Raw genomic sequence first — 10,822 nt, 5'->3', positions numbered from 1 at the left:
CTGTCATGCCAAGACTGAGACCTTAGCCTTACCAGGTTTACCTCATTTAGAGTGGAGAGGGACTCCTGGTCATTCTACCCGTATTGTTATTTCTTATGTGAAGGCTCGACGTATAGTCGAGAAGGGGTGTTTGGACTATTTGGCATATGTTCGTGATTCGAGTGCTGAGGTTCCTTCTATTGATTCTGTGCCCATTGTTCGTAAGTTTCCTAAGGTTTTTCCTTCAGACCTGCCGGGTATGCCACCCGACAGGGATATTGACTTTTGCATTGATTTGGCTCCGGGTACTCAGCCCATTTCTATCCCACCGTATCGTATGGCCCCGCCTGAGTTGAAAGAGTTGAATGAGCAGTTGCAAGACTTGCTTGAGAAGGGTTTCATTAGGCCGAGTGTCTCGCCTTGGGGTGCACCAGTGTTGTTTGTTAAGAAGAAGGATGGGTCGATGAGAATGTGTATTGTTTCCTGGCAGTTGAACAAGGTTACAATCAAGAATAAGTATCCATTACCGTGGATTGATGATTTGTTTGATCAGCTTCAGGGTGCCAAGGTATTTTCTAAGATTGACTTGAGATCTGGCTACCATCAGTTGAGGATTCAGGCATCCGATGTCCCTAAGACAGCTTTTCGCACTCAGTACGGGCACTATGAGTTCTTGGTGATGTCATTTGGGTTGACAAATGCCATAACAGCTTTTATGGATCTGATAAACCGAGTGTTCAAGCCTTACTTAAATTCGTTCGTGATAGTCTTCATTGATGATATTTTGATTTATTCCTGTAGCCGGGAGGAGCACGAGCAGCATCTTAGAGTGGTTCTTCAGACCTTAAGGGATAGTCAGTTATATGCTAAGTTCTCGATGTGTGAGTTCTGGTTGAGTTCAGTTGCATATCTAGGTCATGTTGTATCAGCAGATGGTATTCAGGTTGACCCGAAGAAGATTGAAGCAGTCAAGAATTGGCCTAGACCAACATTAGCTACAGAGATTCAGAGTTTCTTGGGATTGGTAGGTTACTATCATCGGTTCATAGAGGGGTTCTCATCTATCACAGCCACGATAACCAGGTTGACTCAGAAGGGTGCCCAGTTCAGATGGTCGGATGAGTGTGAGGCGAGCTTTTAGAAGCTCAAGACAGCTCTGACTACGACACCGGTGTTGGTTTTGCCCACAGGTTCAGGGCTTTATATAGTTTACTGTGATGCATCTCGTATTGGACTTGGTGCAGTTTTGATGCAGGATGGCAAGGTCATTGCTTATGCTTCACGATAGTTAAAGATTCATGAGAAGAACTACCGATTTCACGATTTGGAGTTGGCAACCATTGTTCATGCATTGAAGATTTGGAGGCATTATCTGTATGGCGTGGCATGTGAGATGTTCACTAATCACAAGAGTCTTCAGTATTTGTTCAAGCAAAAGGAGTTGAATTTGAGACAGAGGAGGTGGTTGGAGTTTTTGAAAAACTATGATATCACCATCTTATATTATCTGAGAAAGGCCAATGTGGTGGTCGATGCTTTGAGTAGGAAGTCAGCCAGTATGGGCAGTCTTGCTTGTAATCCGGTCGGTGAGAGACCGCTTGCTTTGGATGTTCAAGCTTTGGCCAATCAGTTCGTGAGGTTGGATGTTTCTGAGCCCAGGCATGTGTTAGCTTGCACCATCGCTCGTTCTTCGTTATTGGAACGTATCCTTGATCAGCAGTATGATGATCCCCATTTGTGTGTCCTTGGAGACACGGAGCAACACGGAGGTGCCAAGCAGGTTACCTTAGGTGATGATGGAGTTTTGAGATTGCTGGGTCGAGTTTGTGTGCCAAATGTGGATGGTTTTTTGAGATTTGATTTTAGAGGAGGCCCATAGCTCCCGGTACTCTATTCATCCGGGTGCCACGAAGATGTATCAGGATTTGTGGCAGTATTATTGGTGGCGGAGAATGAATAAGGATATCGTTGCATATGTGGCTCAGTGTTTGAATTGCCAGCAGGTTAAGTATGAGCATCAGAGGCCTGGTGGTTTGTTCCAGAAGATTGAGATTCTTGAGTGGAAATAGGAGCGGATCACTATGGACTTCGTTGTTGGACTCCCATGGACTCAGAGGAAGTTCGATGCAGTGTGGGTTATTGTTGATAGGTTGACTAAGTCAGCGCATTTCATTCATGTGGCAGTCTTCTATTCTTCCGAGAGGTTAGCTGAGATCTATATCCAGGAGATTGTTCGTCTTCATGGTGTGCCCGAGTCTATCATCTCGGATTGAGGTACGCAGTTTACCTCCCATTTATGGAGAGTAGTTCAGCGAGAGTTGGGCACGCGGGTTGAGTTGAGCACAGTCTTTCATCCTCAGACGGACGGGCAGTCCGAGTGGACTATTCAGATTTTGGAAAATATGCTCCGAGCTTGTGTCATTGACTTTGGAGGCTCGTGGGATTAGTTTTTGCCTTTAGCAGAGTTTGCCTACTACAACAGCTACCAGTCGAGTATTTAGATGGCTTTATACGAGGCTTTGTATGGTAGGCGATGTCGGTCTCTGGTTGGATGGTTTGAGCCGGGAGAGGCTCGGTTGTTGGGTATGGATCTAGTTTAGGATGCCTTGGACAAGGTCAGGATCATTCGGGATAGGCTTTGTACAGCTCTGTCCAGACAAAAGTGTTATGCCGACCGCAAGGCTCGTCATTTAGCATTCATGGTCGGTGAGCGCGTATTGCTTCGAGTGTCGCCTATGAAGGGCGTGATGAGATTTGGGAAGAAGGCCAAGCTTAGCCCTAGATTCATTGGCCCGTTTGAGATTATTGATCGAGTGGGAGAGGTGGCTTATAGACTCGCATTGCCGCCGAGCTTATCAGTCATGTCTCCAGTGTTTCATGTGTCCATGTTTCGGAAGTATCATAGTAATCCATCCCATGTATTAGATTTCATCACTGTCTAGTTGGACAAGGACTTGTCTTTTGAGGAGGAGCCGGTAGCTATTCTAGACTGGAAGATTCGTCAGTTGATATTGAAGAGTTTTCCTTCTGTATATGTTCAGTGGAGAGGTCAGCCTGCTGAGGCATAGACCTGAGAGTCCGAGTCCGATATGCGGAGCCGTTATCCCCATCTTTTCCCCGACTCAGGTACTTTCTTCTTATGTCCGTTCGAGGACGAACGATTGTTTTAGAGGTGGAGTATGTGATGACCTCTTAGGTCATCACTTGTTTTTAAAGTGGATTCTTCATTCCGAGGCTTTAAAACCTCTTTTAGTATCACCTCGATTTGCATGCGCAATCCGGGTGTGTAGCGGGAAAGCTTATATGTGAAAATCTATGATAAATGATGAATTTTTACTATAAAATGAATTAATTGGACTTCGGTCAACGTTTTGGGTAAATGGACCTGGACCCGTGATTTGGCGGTCCTGGAGAGTCCGTAGGAAAATATGGGACTTGGGCTTATGCCCAGAATCCAATTCCGAGGTCCCAAACCCGAGAAATGAATTTTTAAAGAAAATTATTTTCTGAAATTGTTTAAAGGATTTGGAAATGAATTTTGATTAGAACATGTTGGTATCGGGCCCGTATTTTGGTTCCATCGCCCGGTACAGGTGTTATACGTGATTTAAGATAATTTTGTGAAGTTTGGTAAGAAACGGAATCCATTTGACGTGATTCAGACCTTAAATGAAAACTTTGATGTTTTAAGAAGTTTTGAAATAATCCATTGATTTTGAGGTTTAATTCGATGTTAATGATGTTTTTTTGGCGATTTGATCGCACGGATAAGTTCATATGATGTTTTTGAGTTAGTAAGTATGTTTGGTTTGGATCCCCAAGTGCTCGGGTGAGTTTCGGAAGGTTTTTGAAACTCAAAAAGTTGCAGGGTATTCAGTTCTGGTGTGCTGATATTTTCTTCTTCGCGTTCGCGGGAGGACCCTTGCGAACGCGATGAGCTATTCATGCTGAAGAAAATTCTTTCTACGCAAACGCAAGAACCAGGTCATAAAAGCAAAGAATTGGGGGGTCTTCCCTTCGCGAACGCAGGCCTGGTATCGCGAACACGAAGGCTTATAGCCTGGGCAGCGGGAGGGGTACTATACCCAACGTGAACGAGACCACCTGGACGCGAACGCGAAGGCTCTGGGAGCTGAGGCTCCGCAAACGCGAGACGTTTAGCGCGAATGCGAAGGTCACTTAAGCTGGCTTCATCGCAAATGCGACAGGGCTATTGCGAACGCGATGAAGGCTTGTCCAGTGATCTTAAAACAGAACCAAAAAAGGGTATTTAGCTAATATTTCATAACTTCTTCTCTTCAACTCCAAATTGGGCGATTTTTGAAAGGGCACTTTACCACCAATTCATAGGTATGTAATATTAGACTCATTTTCTTCAATTTTCAGTAACACCCATTAGATTTCTAGGCCTAAATCATGTGATTAAGGGTAGAAAATTAGGGATTTGGGTAGAGTTAGGGCTTTTTGATTATTTGGGAATATAACATCATTTTGGGGTCGGATTTCAAAACAAATTATATATTCTGGCTCGTGGGTGAATGGGTGATCGGGTTTTGGTCCGAACCTCATGTTTTGACCAAGCGGGCCAGGGGTCGATTTTTGACTTTTTGGAAAGAATGATGGGAAAGCTATAATTAAGCATTGAAATTGGATTGTTTAGCGCTTATTGATGTTATTAAGTCGATTATGTCTAGATACAATTGATTTGGAGCCGAATTCGAAAGGAAAGGCAATGTTTGAGGCTTGAGTTGGCCGTGGAAGTTCGAGGTAAGTGTTTGGTCTAACCTTAGCTTAAGGGATTAAAAATAGTGTCCTATTTGCTATTTGCTTCTTGTTGAGTATGATGTATAGGCATGGTGATGAGTATCTATACGTTGGTGTCGAGCATGACCGTGAGTATTAAATTACAATTTATTTTGTGTTATTAAACAGTACTACGGATGCTTTAATTGATGATTCTCGATATTGAGCAAGGATTAAGTTTCTTTTCGTGGAAATTACTTATGATTGAGTATTGGTGTTAGCTGAGATGAATAGAAGTTGGGTTAAGATTTGTTATAGCTGTTTCTCCCTTGCCGGGATGTATTTACTTTTGCTGTCGAATCCCTTGCCGGGATAGTGTAGCTTATTGTTGATCCCTTGCCGGGACTCTTGGTATGGTTGTTGCTAAAGGTATATAAATGTTATGTTGGATCGGGTTGCAAGTTGCAACAATGCTATATATTGAACGGGTTGCACGCCGCAACAATGTTATGTTGGATCCGGTTGCACGCCGCAACAATACTATATATGGAACGGGTTGCACGCCGCAACAATGTTATGTTGGATCGGGTTGCACGTCGCAACAGTGATATAAAAGGATCGGGTTGCACGCTGCAACAGTGATATAAAGGGATCGGGTTGCACGCTGCAACAGTGTTAAATGATAGGGATCGAGTTGCGCGCCGCAATAGTGTTATTATGGTTTTGTTGTAAATCTTGAATTGTTCTCTTATATTTCTCTTAAGTTTCTGCTAGATTCGATATTTTCCCCGTAGCATGTACCCCTCCAATGTTAACTGTTTATTCCTGTTTATTTTTCGTTGTATATTATATAACTGCACAGGTTTATCTGGAGTCTGGTCCTAGCCTCGTCACTACCTCGCTGGGGTTAGGCCAGGCACTTACCAGCACATGGGGTCGGTTGTGCTGATGCTACACTCTGCACTATGTGCAGATTCCGGAGCAGCTTTTGGACAGTAGCACTTGGGGATCCTGCCTTCAGTCGAGCCAGAGATCCCGGGGTAGTCCTGTAGGCGTCCGCAGGCCCGACTTTCTCTTCTACCTTGTTATGTACTCTGTTTTCATTAGATTTCGAGACAGATTGTATTTCTTTCAGACATTTGTATGTAGCACTCATAGACCGTCCATGAATATTGTGACACCAGATTCCGGGTAGAGGAGTATATGGGCATTGTAGTACTGGCTTGGTTATTTTTAGTTGTTTAAGTCTTCTGCTTGTTCTGTTTATCATTAATATTTAAATGTTGATTACCTATTAATTCAAAATCTTAAAAAGGATTAAAATGAAAGAGTTAGAATTTCTATATGTCACGGCTTGCCTAGCTTTTACGAGTAGGCGCCATCACGACTCCCGAGGGTAGAAAATCTTGGTCGTGACATGCAGGGTCCATCCATGAGGTGGTGGCAGCTTTATGAGCTTGGAAGAATAGTAGGATTACCTCTTCTTACTTGGTCTCAGTTCTATATGTTCTTTTTGGAGAAGTTTGCGCCCCACACTAGGAGAGATAAGTTGAGGAGGCAGTTTGAGTACCTTCATGTCACGACCCAAACCGAAGGGTAAGAGGGCACCCGGTGCCTTACTTAACTGAGTACCAATGTAACATTTCTTTCTTATCGTACTACCATTGGTAACTGGTCCAACATGGCCACTACTCGTAATATATAACTATAAGTAGGAAAGCACCATATCAATGAACCATCTTTCTTAAAACATGAATACATGTGGGTCGTCATGGCCTCTAACATAATGTATAAAATGAACCTCTGTCTACAAAGCCTCTAAGATTATTTGACATCAAATGGTACAGGGTACCGGCCTGCCCATAAGTCTGTGGCAAAATTCTTACACGATGACTCATAGACTTGGCTGCACTCCGAATGAGGTGGAGTCTTACGAATCCTTCATTGAATGCTAACCTCGTCTGCTATGAGGGCTCGTCAAACTGATTGTTTGTACCTGCACGCATGAATGGAGAGTCCCCAATAAAGGACGTCAGTACAAATAATGTACCAAGTATGTAAGGCACGTAAATAAGTATATAAAAGATATGGAAGAAATATAGAGTAAATTACTCAACCTGTAAGTCTGGATAACTCTGCAAATCATAAAATACTTATGGTGTCATGCATATATGTATGAATGTCATGTCGTGCAGAGGTACATATGGTCATAATATCATCAAGCCTCTGAGGGCATCCCATCATATCATCTCGGCCACTGTGGGAAAAAATCATCAATGAATACATGCTGATCAGGTGGTGGTGTGTATATAACGCCGTAACCTTTTCCCATATTCCATATACATATATACATATATCCGTGTATATAACGTCATCTGGTCATGAGTCAATGTATATGTATAAATGAATGCAATGCTTGAGAAGTACATCAATAAAATCTCTCAGAATGTCATAAGACCAGTATACCTTCGAGTAACATCATAAAGTAAATTTTTTTCAACTAATGAATTTTTCTGAGACCCATGAATAGAATATGTAATAATAAGACACATGGGAATTCAAGAACATAGGCACCTCTAATACTTCTATGAATAGAGTCATTTATGGAAGTTGTGCATTTGCTCGTATCGTCTGTATCGTATGGATCATGCCAAAAAGAAAGAAGGGATAGCCTTAACATATCTGAGCCGATTCTCTTGACAATACCTCTAACACATGCCAATCACGATGAAACACGTAACAACGAGATCGTAATAGCGAAAAATCCGTATGATGTTCTTGTGGAAGAATGTACCGTGCTCTCTTAGAATTAAAAATCTCGTTGGTATTACACAGTATAACTTTGTATGAAATTTCATTGAAGCTATTTATGTTTCCATAGCAGATCCATATGACATCTTTCCTAAAATGAATGAAATGAATTAGAAAGGTCCCTTTTTATCGCGGTGTGGGCCACACTTATCAGGCTTACTTTAGCCACTCAAAAATATCATAAAATGCCACCTTTCACATAAATTTAAGATTCATTAACTTGGATTTAACTTGCTGCCACATTTGGGGTTCAAGCTTATCCAAAATATCTTAATTAATTGCTAATCTTCCCCCAAAAATCCACAGGTAACCAAATATCCACATAATTAAGAATTATCTCAAATTACTTCAAATACTACTCACTTTTAACATGCTTTATACATCTTGCTGTCATGGTCATGTGGTACCTTCTATGGAATTAGTCCATAAATACGGAGTATTATATCTTGGACCGTATTTTATCCCAAATTGTCGAACTTCGATGAAACTCATTTTCTCCGTCACTTGTTTGAAATAGCATAATACTTATAATCACCAAATAATCTTGTCCTTGAACTGATGTCAATTATCTTATGACAAATTAAATGTACAATACTACCGGGTATAACATCATCATAATATAATACTGCGGAGTGTAACGTTATCGTAATATAAACTGCAGAGCGTAAGATCGATGTAATACTACGGGGAGTAACATCATTCCCCCCCTTTTGGAACATTTCTCCTCAAATGTTGACTGATGTACTTATCATTTTCATAACCTATGTCTTCCGAAAACTTTAGTACTCTCTTTGCCATCTAGGCATCTGTTCTGTGAATAAGTCCAAACGTCAGGGCATTCCTCCCTTTAGGCCTCTTTTTCACACCATGACTTGTGGTTGGATACCTTTCAATCTCATTACCGTTGCTACCTTCTGTCACGCAGCCTGTATGACTCTAACCTTGTAAGTGCACCTATACGACTCTTCTCTCCCTTTTCCTCCAGCTTTTAGCCAATTTCTAGGCCTCACTTTGTAATTATATACAAAGCTTGATAAGATATCCCTCTTGGCATCTATAAGTACACTGAAGTTTTTCGTTTGGTACTTTCTTGAACTTACGAATATTGCAATATCTTACTTCATAGACCCGATTATCCATCCGTATGACTTTACCGCATCTAGGTAGGTCATACTATACCATAACTCTTACTTCGATTTATTATTACTGAGGTCTGCTACCAAATTCCAGGGTACTCTTGTTGCTTATCCTATATGTATAAATCTAAGTCCTTTAATGCTCCTTCATTACTGTTCATCTTAAGAATGACGGCCTAATCCCATCTCATGCTTTGTAACTTTAATCCATCCTTTGTTGATTTACCTCAATGTTGATCTACAATTTACCACTGATAACTTGAAACCCCTTACGTAATCCCTAGGGCTCATGTTGCATTGAGGAACATTTGAAGTGATTTTCCAGACCCACCTGGGCCGATACAATACTTCTATAACTGTATTTCATAGCATCTCAATGTGATTCACCTTACATGGGTCCTTTATGTCACGACCCAAACCGATGGGCTGCGACGGGCACACGATGCCTTACTCAACTGAGTACCAACCTAATGTATCTTTCTCATTACATCAACATGGATAAATGGGCCAGAACGGCCATATGAGGTAACAAAAATAAAACATGACGGAACACTCGACATAAAATGACCCAACCTGATATGCTCACTTATACATATGACGCATTGTCCTATAAGGCCAAAATAATCACTCGTATACTAAACATAGGCCAACAAAGCCATATAATCTTTCATATATATGATATATGTCTACGAGCCTCTAAGAGTACATAAACGGCATAAGGCCGGGACAGGGCCCTGACATTCCAATCAATACATGTCTAAATCATACTAACCAAATAAGCAACTCCGGAGCAAATAGAGCGCACCAACATCTTCCGCTGAGTTGATAGCCTACTTCGAGGACTATTAACCTATCTATCGGGGCCTGCGGTCATGAAATTCATGGTCCCCAGACAAAAGGGACATTTGTACAAATAATGTACCGAGTATGTAAGGAATGAAAATCAGTAAATAATAGACATGAGAGAAACATGGAGTAAAAGACTTGATATGTAAGTCTTGATAACTCTATAAAACATGAAATACATATAGTGTCATGCATGTGCGTATGAATGATATGTCGTGCATAGATCTATGTGTTCATAACATCATCAAGCCTCTGAGGGCATCCCATCATATCATTTCGGACACTATGAGCAAAATCATCAACGTATACCAGCTTATCAGGTGGTGGTGTGTATATAACGCCATAACCTTTTCCCATATATCAATATATATATATATATATGTATATATATATATATACGCGTATATAACTTCATCTGGTCATAGGTCAATGTACATATATATATGAATGCAATGCATGAGAATTACGTCAATAAAATCTTTCGCAATGTCATAATACCATTATGCCTTTGATTAATATCATGAATTGATGTTTATCAACTTACATATTTTCAGACACATGAATAGATGGTAGAATAGTAAGACACATGAGGAATCAAGAATATAAGCATCTCTAGCATTTCTATGAATAGAGTCATTTATGAAAGTTGTACATTTGCTCGTTTTGTTTGTATCATATGCATCATGCCAAAAAGAAATAAGGGATAGCCTTAACATACCTGAGACGATTCTCTTGACAATCCCTGTAACACACATCAATTATGACAATACGTAACGGCGGATTGAAGTGGGGAAAAATCTGTATGATATTCTTGAGAAAGATTGCACTGTACTCCTTAAGAATTGCAAAATCTCGTTGCTAATTTTCTAATAAGTCTCGTAGTAAATCCTCGGAGAAATTCTTTTGCTGAAGGCTCGTTACTTGGAGGTTGGATGTAATCATCTCCATTCGATATATGAATGAAGCCTTTTGTGAAGTTTGATCATAATATTGTGTGACTTTTGATGAATTTGAGAAGTCTTGTATGGCTTTTGCTAAAGCACTCACGTTCCATTCCATGTATTTGTGATTTTGAGAGCCTTTTATGGCTTAGCCAAGAGTCCCTTTCAAGATACCACCTAGCGTAATAACATCCTTAGTCACTTTAGGCTTGATGAAAGCTTTACATATGCTGCCACGTTGGGAGCACTTAACCTTATCCAAATTATGCTTAATTAATTAGTTAACCTCTCACTAAAAATCAATAATTACCCAATTATCCACATAGTTAAGAATTATCTCAAATTACATAGAATACTACTTACTTT

This window comes from Nicotiana tabacum, chromosome 1 (assembly GCF_000715075.1).
Source record: "Nicotiana tabacum cultivar K326 chromosome 1, ASM71507v2, whole genome shotgun sequence".
Lineage (NCBI taxonomy): Eukaryota > Viridiplantae > Streptophyta > Magnoliopsida > Solanales > Solanaceae > Nicotiana > Nicotiana tabacum.
Note: the sequence above shows the minus strand (reverse complement) of the source record.